Here is a 16,200-nt window from a genome sequence, read left to right on the forward strand (position 1 = left end):
TTTTTTTTAACTTTATTTTTATGAACAGTGTACAACAATCCTTGACAGCACAACCGAATAAAATAAGACAATAGTAGAAATAAACAAGAGAAGCATTTTTACAATTTTGTACACCAGAAATGACAGTAACAGGCAGAAAAGTGAAACGCGGAGATCAAACTGTGTGAACATCAATATTACGTAATGTAGTGTTCTGATCAAACAAAGATATGTCCTACTATGGGGATCCACACCTTTTCAAAAGCATCGGACCTCAGCTGTAACTTTGCTCCATATAATAAATCTCCCTAAGCTTCTGCTTCCACAGTGACACCTTGGGGGCAGAGGTTTCATCCAATTTAACGTCACATTTTTCCTAGCTGTCATCAAGAGTATATGCAGCAGGTATTTTTGGTCTCTGTTGTAAACATCAACTTCTGACGGAAGATCGAAAAGGAACTGTTTAGGTTTGAATGACAAATTGATTCCCAGTGCCCTATCGATCTCGCTCTTAACCTCTTTCCAATAAGGGAGCAATTTCGGGCAGTCCCAAAATATATGGGAGTGGTCGCCGATCAATCCACACCCCCCCCAGCAATATTTAACAGATGTGTTATTCGTAAATTTGGACAGCACCAAGGGGGTCCGAAAAAATCTCATCTTCTTCTTCCAGTCAAATTCCTTCCAAACATTACTGCCAATACCCCTATGACACCCCGTACATATTTCTTCCCACACTCGATCCTCAATAATAACATTCAACTCCATTTCCCATTTTGTTTTGATGTACAAAGTATTGTCTGTAGAATCCAACGCAAAATTTCTGTATATTTGGGAGAGATGCTTTTTGGTAGGCAGACGACTTTTGATCACATTGATAAAGTAGTCTTCAAGATTGGATGGCGCTCTCTTAAAAACAGTCCAATCTTTGTGGTTCGTTACATAATGTCTGAGCTGAAAATATCTGAACATGTCACTTTGGGGAAGTGAAAATTTCTCTTGTAAATCGGAGAATGGTTGCAGAACATTGTCACAAAATAACTGATCAATAACTCTCATCTTATCGTTTGCCCACCTTGTAAAGGTGATATCTGACAATGAGGGAGGGAAGTCCGGATTTCTAGTGAGCTGCACAGCTCGAGAGAGAGCCGCGCATCCTCTAATTCTCTTTTTCACTATTGACCATACCTTTAACGTGTGCCCCACCCATATGTTTGTAACTTCCGGTTTCTTTTGGGCCTGGGGATTCAAAAACACTAGCACTGATAGAGGAACAGCTGGCAATGAATTCTGCTCAATGTTCACCCAGCCCACCTCTCCTTCATTGGTGATCCATGCAACAACTGCTGTCAATTGCGATGCCCAGAAATAATGTTGCATGTTTGGGAGACCGAGACCACCTCTGTTCTTCCAAAGAGTGAGTGTTTTAAGTCTCACCCTTGGTCTCTTGTTCTGCCAAACAAATTTCGATAAAAGCTTATCAAGCATGCAGAAGGCTGAAGACGGGACATTCAGTGGGAGGGATTGGAACAGGAACAAGAGTCTGGGAAGCAGATTCATTTTAATGACCTCTATTCTGCTCAAAAGGGATAATGGTAGTACATCCCATCTTTCCAATTTGTCTCAAAATGTCTCAAATATTTTGTTATAGTTTGCTTTATATAATAGTGAAAGTTGGGGGGTGAGCGTGCAACCCAAATACTTGAAGCCCTGATTATTTCTGCGGAAGGTCACTATGTCATCGAGTTGACTAGGCCATGTCCCAGACACCATCATTACTTCTGATTTATTAGAATTGATTTTCAACATATAGCAGTATGTCGTCAGCATACAGCGCTATTTTGTGTTGGTGTCCGCCCTCATCATGTATTCCTTGTATAAGTGGATTTCCTCTGATCAATTCAGCGAGGGGTTCAATACTAAGAGCAAATAGTAAAGGCGAAAGTGCGTCTCCCTGTCTTGTCCCCCTACTCATCTTAGGGAAATCGGAACAATGTCCGTTAACCCTAACTCTCGACCGGGGATTAATATAAAACACCTGGATCCAATTTACAAGAGCACATAATCTCGGCCTCATCCTGTGACAGTTTATTCAATTGAGTCAAATCCAGAATTTTTGTTATTTTGTCCTTTTTTCCCATTACTACTTGACCTTCATATAATGTTTTGTAATAATCTGCAAATGCCTCTGCAATTTCTTTCGGTTTAGTGGTAGTTCTCTGTGTAATGGGATGTTTAATTTTAGGTACCACCCGATTTGATTGGGTTTTCCTTAACTGAAAAACCAATAGTCTACTCGCTCTATTCCCCTTCTCATAGTAATTTCTTTTCCCAAATGAGAGCGTTTCCTCTGCCCTGTATGTAAGAAGTTCTTCCAGCTTTTCCCTTTCCTGATTTAACAATACTAATGAGTCACGGCTTCCCGACATGTCTTCCCTTTCCAGCCTCCTAATTCCCGCCTTCAATGCAAGTCGTTTCGCCTCTCTCAGTCTTTTTAATCTTGACGTGATTTGAATGATGTGTCCACCATCCCATAAAATTGATGGAGACACCTCTCCATTATCATTTAAGTCCAAATATTCATTCAGCCTCGCCCGAAGATCTTGTTGGATTTGAGGACTGTTTAATATTGAGACATTAAGTCTCCAGTATCGAAATTGTCTTTCTTGATCTAACTTTATTTTCAACACGACCTGGCTATGATCCGACAGAGTCATAGGTTCTATTTCACATTCTCTCATTTTATGCGCATCCACCTTTGAAACCAGGAACATATCAAGTCAAGCATAACTCCCATGTACCTGGGACCTATATGTGAAGTCTCTGTCTCTGGGGTGGTGATATCGCCACGCATCAATCAAGCCAAGTCCATCCATCATTCCCAGAGCTGTGACAGATTTTCTAGTTCGGGGTCCTTTCCCAGCAGGCAATCGGTCAACCTTTGAGTTCAATACACAATTATAATCACCCCCAACCACTATTATCCCTTCCCCTTCATCCGCCAGTTTGGTCGCCATATCCGTAATGAAAATTGGACAGTCCTCATTTGGTGCGTATATGTTCAGGAACGTGAACCTGTTCTGCCCAACTGTACCTACAACCAAAAGGTACCTGCCTTCCCTGTCCTTAAGTACCTTCTCACAGTTAAAGAAAATGTTTCTCCTGATTAATTAGAATTAGAATTAGAAATCCCTTTATTGTCATTGTATTCAAGTGTGCAACGAGATTAGAGGGCTCCCCTCTCCAGTGCAATACAACAATAATACAGACAAATATATAAATTAGATAAATAAATAAGAGAGTGCAATGGAATTTAGTACTGAATAGGGTATATAAAAACACATCACAATGCTGTTCTGCAAGGTAAGGGTGTTCTCGTGTGTGTGTGAGAGTTCAGAATGGAGATGGCTCTCGGAAAGAAACTGTTTCTCAGTCTATTGGTCCTCGATTTGATGCATCTGTAGCACCTGCCAGAGGGCATCAGGTCGAACAGGTGTGAGTTTGGGTGGGTATTGTCTTTGACGATGTTGAGAGCCCTTCTGAGGCACCGGGCGGTGTAGATGTCCGACAGTGAGGGGAGAGGGCAGCCAATAATCCTTTGAGCTGTTTTGACTGTCCTCTGGAGCCTCACTCTGTCCGCCTCAGTGCAGCCGCTGTACCAGGTGGAGACACAGTACGTCAACAGGCTCTCGATGGACGAGTGGTAGAAGGCCAGCAGCAGCTTCCTGTCCAGGTTGAATTTCCTGAGGACTCTCAGGAAGTGCAGACGCTGGTGGACCTTCTTTACCACTGCTGTGGTATTGTGAGTCCAAGAAAGGTCGTCGGAGATCTGTACTCCCAGGAAAATGAACGTGTGGACCCTCTCCACACACACGCCTTCGATGCAGAGGGGGGGCGGCACCGTCTTGTTCCTCCTGAAGTCGACGACAATCTCCTTTGTTTTTGCAGTGTTAAGGTGCAGTCTGTTGTCCTTGCACCAAGCTGTCAGTCTCTTTACCTCCTCTCTGTAGGCTGTCTCGTCACCTTCCGAGATCAGACCGACCACTGTCGTGTCGTCAGCAAACTTGACGATGGTGTTGTTGCCGTGGGCCGGGCTGCAGTCGTAGGTGTAGAGGGCGTACAGGAGAGGGCTCAGCACACATCCTTGAGGGGAACCGGTGCTCAGCATGCGGGTGGAGGACGTGTAGGGGCCGAGCAACACAGTCTGGGGTCTGTTGGTCAGAAAGTCCTTAATCCAGATGCGTGTGAGGGCAGGGAGGCCGAGAATGTCCAGTTTGGCGACGAGGATGTCTGGGATGATCGTGTTGAATGCCGAGCTGTAGTCCACAAAGAGCATCCTTGCATAGCTCTGCTGTTGTTCCAGGTGGCCCAGCACAACATGCAGAGCAGTGTCGATTAAAATAGCAACTCCACGTTTTCTCCCTCCTTCGTGAGATGGGCTATATGTTTGTTCCACCCAATCACTCCTTAATTTCAAATGTTCCACTTCGTTTAAATGAGTTTCTTGTAGCACTGCAATTGAGCATTTCAATGTTTTAAATTGATTAAGTATTTTCATTCTTTTAACTGGACTCCCCAGACCCTTAATATTGTAGCTAACCACAATCAAAGTCCCTCCGGGTTAATGTCACAGTGTAAAGCAGTCTGCATCCGTTTGGCAAACCACTGCAGCCTGACGTTGGCTGAGTATGAACCACTCATAGTCAATTACAGCTGACGCCACAACTCAAAACGACCCAAGAACATTCTGTAGTTACAATCCAAACTCGTCATGAATATGAAAACAAAAACAGTAATTTTGCATACCTACATGTATACACGCACACACACACACGCACACCCCCCCACACACACACGCACACACACCCACATTCATACACACACATGTAAATACATATGTGCACCCATACATACCTGCTTACAAACATACATGCACATGTATACTTACATAAACCCAGCTAAATACATACACGCACACAGGATTTCTCCTCCGAATCCACCGTCATTCTCAGCCGTGCCGGGTACAAGCACCTTGCCTTGATATTTTTCTCCTTTAGCTGTTTCACGACGTATCTGACCTGGGCGCATTTCCTCTGCAGCTCTGGGGAATAGTCGTTGTCAAAATAGATCTCTCTCTCGTCCAGCTTAACTGTACGCTGTTTCCATGCATGTTGTAGGATCTGTTCCTTCATGTTGTAGTCCGCGAAATGTGTCACGATCGAGCGAGGAGGATCACTTTCCTTAGGTTTCGGCATCGGTGCCCTATGTGCCCGGTCAATTTTAATGTCCATCTCAGTTAGCGAGAGTTCTGTCAGCACCTTCGGTAGCAGCTTTTTAACGAAAGCCACCATATCTCTCCCTTCGCTTCCCTCGGGGACCTGGTACAGTCTCAAGTTTTGCCTCCTCGCTCGGTTTTGAAGGTCCTCGTATCTTTCCAAAAGTTCAGCTTCGCGGCGCAACAGAAATCCGATGGCTTTTCCATGGGCATGGGAGGTCTTTTCAGTGGTGGTTATGTGCTCCTCAGCTTCCATAACCCTCTTTTCCAGCTACGTTAGTTGTGCGCTCACGGCTTCGACCGAAGTTTCCAGTCGCGTGAATGATTCGTTCGTTTGGCCTTTGAACTCCTTCACATCCATCCTCATCAGCGAAATGTCCTCCCGTATGTCTTGATTTGACTGGACGATAGTCTGTAATATCTCCTCCATGTTTTTCGTCGCATGTATAGCGCTTTTGCTAGCGCTAGCCGCCGCGGGCTTAGCAGGCTTGTTAGCCTGAACCTTTTTCTGCGATTTCTCCTCCCCGTCTTTGGTCCTAAATTGGTATCTTGAAAGTCTATCGTTAGTGTCAGTTTTCGTGGGGTTGTTGGGCATGTTTTTGCTGAGTATTATACTAAAGTCGTTTAATGGGATGGGTAAGTTAGCAGAGCTTGAACTTTTGCGTCTCACTCAAACATGGCGCCGCCAGAAGTCCCATTCATGTTATTTTAAGCAAGAAACATCACAAGTATAGATACAGACTGCAAAAAAAAACAACACACTGCCCAAAGGACACCACTCACATCTCTCTAAAAAGCCATGTGATTGGCTGAGGCTCACTGGCTCCCAAGAAGCCATCTTTTTGTGTTATTTTTATTTTTTGGGGGGATATGAATGGCATGAGAGATGCATTTTTTGTGTTAATTTTATTTCTTTGTTTCATTGTTTGCTTGTATGCTGTTCAGAGATATTTTTGGTTTTGATTTGAAACCGTGACTTTAAGGAGTGACATCCCTCCCCTGACGTCGTCTATTAGATGTGTTGCCATAACATCTCTCACTGGTCTGAAGTGCTGCTACTGGTAGAGATCCCCTATTTGCATGGCTTCTGGCATGCGTGAGCTAGCATGGGTGAGCTAGCATATGCGAGCTAGCATGCGCGAGCTAGCATGTGCGAGCTATCATGCGCGAGCTAGCATGCGCCTCGTGTAAGTATTAAATACAGATATAGCACCCTCAACTGGTGCTGCGCCCTTTGATACAGCGCATCTTTTGTTGGATGACTTGCTCCATGTACAGTACTTTGCATACTGCGGTAGTTGACTTAAAGTGCTTGATAAATACAGTTGATTTGAGTTATTGCTGCACGGTATCAATGTAATGTTTTTCCATTTGTAAGGTATGAATCTCTAAGAAGATGATGAAGATTCAAAATTATGTTTTAACCCTTCCTTGCCTTAGACAGGGCCCTTGGTTGGAATCAACGCTGTCTCCAAAATGTAGATTGAGTATCAAAAAGAAACAATCTATAGTAATCAATCATCAATTACTACAGTGCAGTATTATATTTATCTTTCTCTGGTAACTCAAGTGTAATTTCATACCATACATAAATCCATCCATTTTCTGTACCGCGTTTCCTCACAAGGGTCGCGGGGGTGCTAGAGCCTATCCCAGCAGTAAGCGGGGGACACCCAGAACTGGTTGCCAGCCAATCGCAGGTCACACGTAGACGAACAACCATCTGCGCTCACACTCATACCTAGGGGCAATTTAGAGTGTCCAATACAATACAATACAAATTTATTCATCCAATCAACCTGTCATGCATGTTTTTGGAATGTGGGAGGAAACCGAGAACATGCAAACTCCACCCAGGAAGGCCGGAGCCGGAATCAAACTGTCAGGTCATCGTGCTAACCAGTTGTCCACCGTGCCGCCTCATACATACCATACAACTGTATTTATAAAACACATCACAGCAGATACAGGTCATAAAAGTCATGACAAATTATACAGATAATTGTTTTTCAATTTTATTAAAACGTGTTGCACAACCTATTATGTCTAATCTGTATTTTTTTCATTCACATGGCATTGAAGCAATTTGTAAATACCTCAACATAAATGTGACAGGGAAATGTGTACAAGTCACCACTTTCATACTCAGGATTTTTGGCTGCCATTAGACAAGACATCCAGAAATGACACCGTTAAAATCAGCGGCTCTTATGGAAATAGATTTGGGATGTAATGATTCACACAAGCCGCTATATATGGATTTTAGATTTTCAGTTCCCAAATTCAATGAATGACTCATTTTATAACCAACATGTTTTTTTATTTTATAATCAATTTTTTTCTTGTGACAAATAATAAAATTTTGTATCTTTACAAAACATCTTGAACATGCACTAATAATTTAGACTGTTTACATGTTTCTCTGAACAATGTTTTGGTAGTGCCAGAACTAAACATGAAAATATATATACACAATAGATTTGACAGTTGTAGTTAAAAATTCTTTTGTGATCAACTTTGAAGATCTGGATTTACATAGAATCTTGTACTCCAACCTGGACTTCTCGTAAAATCCAGAACTTGCTGTTACACAAATTAACCCAAAACTCACATTGGAAGACAAAAAGCAAATGGCTTTTTTTTTTAATAAATACCAAATTATCAACATTCAAAACAGGCAAAAGCTGTGGTCTTTGCAGAGTTACAATGTTCCCTGCTGATGAGAAGATGCCTTCAGACGGATCACATAACCCCAAACTTGGCCTCTCTTCACTGTCTCCCAGTGCACTTCAGAGTTCGCTTTAAGATACTTGTGTCCATCTTCAAATCTTTAAATGGCCTCACCCCAGAATACCTCTCTGAGCTCCTCCACCTCTACGCACCTGCCCACTGCATCAGGTCTGCGGACCAAATGCTGCTGGAGGTGCCGAGGACTAAACGCAGCCACAGGGGGGACCGCGGCTTTTCTATTGCCAGTCCTCTATGGAACGACATCCCATTAAATGATCGGCAAACCCCCCTCTGTCTACTTTTAAAACTCTTTTGAAGTCACATTTTTTTCTTTAGCTTTCGACTCAACTTGAGACTGTCTCTGTTGTGCTGTTCTTTGTTTTGTGTGGTTTAGTTTGTGTTCTAATTTCCTGCTAATTTAAAGTAAACCATATGGAAAGTGCTTTGTTACAGCTCCAGCTGTTGTGAAATACGCTGTATAAATGAAGTTGTATTGTATTGTATTATAACTCCACCGCAGCTGCTACTGTAGCCGTGGAGTAGAAACATCCATGACTGGCCGCCACCGGCCTCCCGAGAGTTAACTAAACCTTACCTTAGCAAAATGTCCAAAAATTACAAACAGTCGCCACTTGGGTTTGTGTGTGCATTCACACTCTTGTTCTATGAAAGTGAAGAAGCAACTGCACCGTGTTTTTGATTAGTGTGGGGGTGATCATAATTTTTTGCTCATATGAGCTCACATTTGAGACAGAATATTGTGCTGAACAGTAATATATTTTCACAGATTGAAGTGAACAAGGATAGTAATGTGCATTTGACAACACAACTGGAAAACCAAGCAATATTACAATGTTTGCCTCCCTGCTATGATGTAGACAGCTGAGACGGAAAAAAATAAGCCTAATTGATCGCGATTCTCGTCTCAAAAAGGCCTTTAATCTCTACAGTCTTTTAGGGGGGGTGAATTTTAGTACTGTTGAAAAGTAAGGAGGAAAGCACTTTAAAAGGACGTATGGGGACAGATGACGATTATTTTTAGGAACAAGGGTGCCCAGGTCACAGACGGAGGAGGGACCGCCAAAACAGGGTAATATGCCCACCTCTTTGTATTGGTAAGGGTTTCCAGCGTTTGGTAAATATAACTTTTTGAAGTCTTTATGAATATGTAATTTTCTCCAGTTGATAAATGCCCCATATTTTCTGAATAAATATAAGAAGGGGAATCTGGCCACATTTTAATGCTTCTGTGAATAGTATGTTGAGGAGATATTTTGTATCTCTGCCCATACACTTCGTTGTCATTCCCAATAATGCTATTAAAAAAAACTGTTTAAAAAAACAAAAACAAAATAATCTTTCCAAAACGTGTCAAATCAAGACCATAACCATAATACATGAGTGTAGTTGACCACATTTGTGCCACCCTTCCCCTGCGCCTTCTTGCATTATCCATCACAAGAGCGTTGCCATGCTTTGATTGTTACAGCTTTAATTCTGCTGCAGCATCAGTATTTGTGCAATGGTTATCCCGCTGTGTGTTAGAAAAAGAGGATGCAATTGAAGCAAAAAGCTAACCATCTTCCACTCAGCAGTGAATACATGAGCCGTAATTGTAATGTTGATTTGCGTTGCCCAAGATGTCCATCCATCAGTTGTAATCCCTACAATCAGCCTTTACAAGCACCTGAACAACATAAGCGTTGACTTGCACGTCAAGCATGGCTCGCTGTTAGCAGCTGATGTCCATACCATGGCTGATTTCATTCAGCGCAACTCATAAGAGTAAGTACAAAAAAATTTGCATATTTGATTGTGCAATATGGGCTCATGCAATGTACACCAATATTGTACCTATATAGAATTTTAAATAAATAAATAAATGATGGTTGGCTGGCTGGCTGGATGGATGAATGGATGGATGGATGGATTGTTCTAATTTAAGAATTTAATACATTAAATGTAAAATTATTAACCATAAGGCCAAAATAACAAAATCAATAGACAAAAAACTTAAATAGGATTTTATATAGGGGTTACAGCAACGTGTGAATTTTGTTATTTTTACAACTATTGGGTCACTCTTGTGTTTGTATATTTAATAGCGGGCCGGAGAAATACCTCCATTACTCCTGCTCGCCTCTTGCTGCACCACGTCAAATAATTTTGTACAGATTAGAGGAAAACAGAAAAATTTGTGAACTCAGTCTTCAAATAAGAAGGGGCTTACAATTTAATAAGTGGTGAGTTATTTTTCCAAAATAGAGGTCAATACTTTGTTCCAAACACATACAATTCATGCAAGACTTCCGTATATGGAGTATATTTATTAATACTACAGTTATTGAACATAAAAGACACGACTAGATCCTATTCTACGACAAGCCTAAATGAATGAAGAATCAAAAATAAAAATCAGAAATGAATGAGGGGTGAAGGACAAAATGGGACGTCTAATAGATGAGCGTAAGAATGTGTAATTATGACTATAGTGACAGTGTGTGAGTTCATAGAAGACACAGTTTCCTCGCATTCACTTACAAATTTGTATGCACCTCCTAAAACCAGAGGGAGCCGCATATGTCGTCACTTACGTCTGTTCAGCGGGATCTCACGTGTTGAGCAGGTGTGAAGAAAAGAAAAAAAATAAAGAGAGGGAAAAGTACCAATAGAAAAACAAATGTTACAGTTGGAAACAGGCAAAACTTGCTGAGGTCTCACATGACCTTGTGCAATCAAGGAGGGAGCAGAGCGGGCTTGTTGCCTTAGCTCACAAAAGCAGGATTTTCACGGCTTCACCTGCCACGTGTGTGGTGGTGGGTGAGAAACCAGGACTCAAGATAATAGCCACTCTACTGTCGGAGGGTTTTGGGAAAATCCCAAACCACCAAAAGTTCCCAAACATTGAAATTTGGGAGCCAAAAAACACCCTTGGGATAGTTTGTCCAGTTGTTGTGAAATGCACTGTATAAATAGCGTTGTATTGTATTATCATCATCATTGTCATCGGCGATCACTCGAGGTCGAGTATGATGGTCCTTGTGAGAGGGGCGGTCCTCAGATGGCTAAAGAGTCCAATTCTGGAACCACATACTTCTGTGCAGTGTGGGCATGGGTGTATGCTGCTGGTGCTGGGATGTGATGTGGCTGCATTGGTGGAGGTCTTCCTCTCCTTCCTATTCTGCTTTTTGACTGCAGCAGCTCGGCGGAGATTCAGTTCACGGAAAGAGGCTCCCTCGTGTAGACTGTTTCTCCATGCAGTTTTATTTCTGGCAAGGTTTCCCAGCTAGTGCTGTTGATGTTAAATTGTCTGAGGTTGATCCTGATATTGTCCTTGAAGTGCTTCTTTTGACCTCAAGGAGCTCTCTGGCCATTCAGTATCTCTGAGTATAGGACCTGTTTTGGTAGGCGTGTGTATGGCATTTGCCTATCCATCTAAGCTGCTGTTTAAAAATTATGATGCCAATGCTGTCAATGCCTGCCTGCTCAAGCACTGAAATTTGTGCACCTTTGGTCCCATGTGATGCACATGATTTTTCAAAGGCACATCTGATGGTAAGACTCCAGGGCTCTGATATGTCTGGTGTAGGTGTTCCATGACTCTTCTCCGTATAGAAGCGTAGACAGAACAACCGCCTTGTAGACAAGTAGTTTTGTCTTTGTAGGCAAGTCAGAGTTTTCGAAGACCCTTCTTCAAAAGGCTCCACCAGCACAGCTGACGCGATGATGTACTTTGTTGTCAATGTCTGCTCTTGAGGAAAGATGACTTCCTAGGTAGGGAAACTCGTTTGCATTTTCAAGGACTGTGTTGTTGATATTTATTGATGGCGGGTTTATGCAGGAGTTTGAGGGGCTGACGTAGAACCTTGGTCTTTCATGGCTAATCCCAAAAGCTGGTATGCCCTGGCGAAGGCATCAAGAATGGCCTGAAAATCTCGCTCTGTGTAGGCAAAAATGACGTCATCTGTGTATTGCAGTTCCATGATGGATGTGTGAAAGATCTTTGTTTTGGCCTTGAAACGATTAAGGTTGAACATCCTTCCATCTGTTTTGTAGATGATCTGGATTCCAGGGGGTAGATTGTGACTGACCAGATGGAGAATGGCTGCAATGCTTACAGAACAGATAAGATAAGATGTCCTTTATTAGTCCCACAATGGGGAAATTTGAGAAATTGTGCAGTCGAGATTCCCACATTTGGGGAATTCGCAGGGGTCAGTACAGCCGGAGTACAATGGCTGAGCCTCACCCTGGGTGAACCACCTTCGTGATCATGGTATCTCCCTTGCCAGGTAAGTATATCCTATAAGAGTGGGAGCGATGATGAATCCTTGTTTTACACAGTTTCCACCTTGAAAGGCTCAGTCTCACTGTCAATGCAGAGAACAGTTGGTGACATGTCATGTAGGAGCCGCAGGATCCTGATGTATTTTCTTGGACATCAACATTTAGAAAGGGTTTTCCAGAGGGCCCTGCGATTCACAGAGTCGAAAGCCTTTGTTAGGTCGATGAATGCCATGTATAGTGGTTGTTTTTGTTCCTTGCCTTTTTCTTGTAACATTTGGGCTATGAAGATCATGTCAGCTGTTCCACGGGCAGGACAGAACCACACTGGGAATCAGGAAGGATTTCTTCAGATATTTTCTGAAGCCTCTTGAACAGAATACGACCGAGGATCTTCCCAGTTGTCGAGAGGAGTGAGATACCCCTGTAATTTCCACCATCTGCTTTGTCCCCCTTTTTAAACAGGATGACAATAAGTGCATCTCTGAGATCAGCAGGTATTGCCTCCTTGTCTGAGATCTTAGTAATGAAGGTATGCATATGCTGAAGAAGGTGTTCCCCACCGGCCTTCTGGATCTCAGCTGGCATCCCATCAGGACCGATAGCTTTGTTGTTCTGCAGCTTTGTGACAGACTCTAGAACCTCCAACAGTCTTGGTGCATCACTCATGTTACACGTTGGTGTATGTTCTCCTTCACGGTACTTATGTCAAGGACGTCCGTATCAACTGTTGTTCTCCGGTTTAAGAGCTCCTCAAAGTGTTCTTTTCAACCTGTCTTAATCTCGTCATCCGTCTTCAGGATCTTTCCTCTGTCCCTGGACCAGAGAGAGCTTGATATGTGACAGGTGGGTCTATATCCAGCTTTGGTTGCAATGAAGAAGCCTTTTGTGTCTCATCCATCCATCCATTATCTGTACCGCTTCTTCTCACAAGGGTCGCGGGGGGTCCTGGAGCCTATCCCAGCTATCATCGGGTAGTCGGCGGGGTACACCCTGAACTGGTTGTCAGCCTTGTGTATCCCCTGCTTCTGCAAGTTTTTCAATTTACCTAGCTTTCTCTGTCCACCATTGATTTTTAACTCATTCACTACCATTGACGGATATAGAAGACAAAATGTACAGTAATTTTACCTGTGTTGGCAGCTTCTGATTAAATTCCAGAATGAACCTAAAATGCACTCTAACCTTCTGCTTATGGACTTAATTTGCCCTACTCTAAACCTTTAAAAGGCAAAATGGACTTTAGGTCTTATATGGCTTAACATCTACAGGTGTTAAACTGCTACAATCCCTTACCATGGACGAGGGCTTTGGCTCTGGCATGAGCTTCCCTTTTGGCTTGACATGTGATGTCTTTCTGCGATGCACTAAAGGCCTGCCGTTTGTGGGAAATTAGCTGTTCAATTTCATTTTCATCAAACCAGTCCTGGTTTCTCTTAGTTTTCAGACCAAGGACTTCTCAACCAGTGTTCTGGACGAAAAGATCTCCAGTGTGTCTCAATATCATCAGGGTAACGTATTTTCGCGACCATAAGCCGCATTTTAAAGTCCCAAGTTTTTCCCAAAACAAACGATGCCCCGAGTAATGCAACACGCCTATTGTAGAGAGTAATTCTCTCGACCATTGGGCCTGATTCCCTTGGGGCATTTCAGAGTGCATGTTAGCACACCCTGCTGGCCAAAGTCTGGGACATCTATGCTTCGAATTGACTGTGACAAATATATTATGTGAATGCGTTTTTGGTGATGGTGCAGGAGAAAGTCAAGTCAAGTCGATTTTATTTGTATAGCCCTTAATCACAGACAGTCTCAAAGGGATTTACTTAACCACAATCGATATCCCCTGATATTAACCCCCAGGAGGGCAAGGAAAAACTCAAAACCCCATTCGGGAAAAAGTGAGAAACCTTGAGAAAGGGACCACAGGTGGGGGAATCCCCTTCCAGGATGACCAGGCTGCAATGGATGCCAAGTGGGCAACATTTGACACATAAAATGATGCGAAACAATGTTAGCTGAGATAATGTAAGACTCAATCAAATGAAGTGCTGCAGGAAGATGACTTCAGTGGAGCGGGTCCTCGTCCAGTTGATCAGGGCCGTAATCTCCATGGCAGCACCTCCGAGGATGTGGTCAGCCTTCGATCTTGTACTGGTCAGTTGGTGTACAATCAGGACAGCCACTTCCAAGTGAATCACCATCGCCTAATTCCCAAGCTGGGGAACTGGGAATAGATAAAAGAACAGTAGTAAACAGGCCAACAAGTAAGTCAACTAAATGCACAAGTGTATAAATGCATCTTTAATAGTGTTTTGAACATTTCTACTGAGGTGGCGCCTCTAATATCTGTGGGTAGCGCATTCCAAAGCATTGGTGCCCGAATAGAGAACGCTCTAGAACCTGCGGACTTCTTTTTGTCTCTCGGGCTCACTAAAAGACCAGCATTTTGTGAGCGAAGGTTTCCAGACGGAACATATGGTACCACAAGGTCAACGAGATAGGAAGTTGCTAGGCCGTGCAATATTTTATAGATAAGTAGCAAAACTTTAAAATCACATCTCAAGTGGACTGGAAGCCAATGCAAATTGGCTAGTATTGGGGTAAGATGATCAAACTTTCTCGTCCTAGTCAGGAGTCTAGCTGCTGCATTTTGACCTAACTGCAGACTTTTAATACTAGACATGAGGGGACCTGAGAGCAAAACGTTACAATAATCAAGGCGAGACATAACAAACACATGGATTAAGATTTCTGCGTCACTACTTGATAGAATTCGACGAATTTTAGCAATATTGCGCAAATGAAAAAAAACGGAATTCTAGTAATATTTTCAATGTGCATTTGAAACGACATAGTTGCGTCAAATATAATATAGTTATATTTGATTTATATAGATATTTTGTAGAATCCCTTTGGGCAATATTACATTTATCGGTACTCAGAGTGGTGTTTATGAAAAGGTGCCGATGACGTGCTGGTCCAATGATCAGCATCTCTGTTTTATCTGAGTTAAGACGCAAAAAATTGAAAGCCATCCATTGTTTAATTTCGACAAGGCATGCCTCTAATTCATAGCAATTACGCGGATTTGTTCGATCCATCGGCATATATAATTGCGTATCATCAGCATAACAATGAAAACTGATGTTATATTTACATATAATATCACCAAGCGGTAGCCTGTAGATGCTAAACAATAGAGGTTCAAGTACCGATCCCTGCGGAACTCCAAATGTGATCACAAAAATCAGAAGTCGCATTGCCATGAATTACACGGTGCAGGACGCATAAGAATTGAGATAAGAATTAAACCAAGAAAGCGCTGACCCTGAAATGCCAACACACGTTTCAAGGCGCTTTAATAATATGTTATGATCAACGATATCAAAAGCGGCGCTAAGATCGAGTAAAAGTAATTTTGATGAGGTGTCGGCGTCCATAGCTATGAGAAGAACATTAGTAACTTTAGCAAGGGCAGTCTCAGTAGAGTGGTCGGCTCTAAAACCTGACTGGAAAGGTTAAAATTGATTATTAGCAGTCATGTGTTTATTAAGTTGTTGCGCTACGACTGTTTCAAGAATTTTTTCAATAAACGGAAGATTTGAAACCGGCCTTTAGTACTTGAGACTCTCTGGGTCAAGGTTTGGTTGCTTTAGTAGAGGTCGGATAACGGGGGTCCTAAAAGCTGCTGGTACTATACCCGTGGTAAGATTAATTACATTGAAAACAGACAGTCCTGGGGTCATAAACAGTTCTTTAATTAGTTTGCCAGGGAGCGGATCGAAAACACAAGTTGTCGGTTTTGCCGCACTGACCAATTTTGTTAGGCTTTCAAGAGATACTTTTTAAAATTGAGATAAGGTTATCGGACAGTTTTCAGCCCTAATGCCCCTATCAACACCATTAATCGTGGAATTAAACGGGATTTTAAG

The 16,200-nt window shown here is 42.5% G+C and overlaps 1 protein-coding gene and 1 pseudogene across 16 annotated transcripts in view; one reads left to right on the forward strand and one right to left on the reverse strand.

Annotated features, from left to right (window-relative positions):
- The window catches only part of ccdc102a (coiled-coil domain containing 102A), a 232,017-nt gene that overhangs the window by 96,798 nt on the left and 119,019 nt on the right, over positions 1-16,200 (forward strand). The window lies entirely within an intron of this gene.
- On the reverse strand, positions 12,132-12,284 carry LOC148335967 (U1 spliceosomal RNA; annotated as a pseudogene).

Source organism: Idiotropiscis lumnitzeri, chromosome 5, assembly GCF_059441095.1.
Source record: "Idiotropiscis lumnitzeri isolate Australia: NSW breed Sydney's pygmy pipehorse chromosome 5, RoL_Ilum_1.0, whole genome shotgun sequence".
In the NCBI taxonomy this organism is placed as follows: domain Eukaryota; kingdom Metazoa; phylum Chordata; class Actinopteri; order Syngnathiformes; family Syngnathidae; genus Idiotropiscis; species Idiotropiscis lumnitzeri.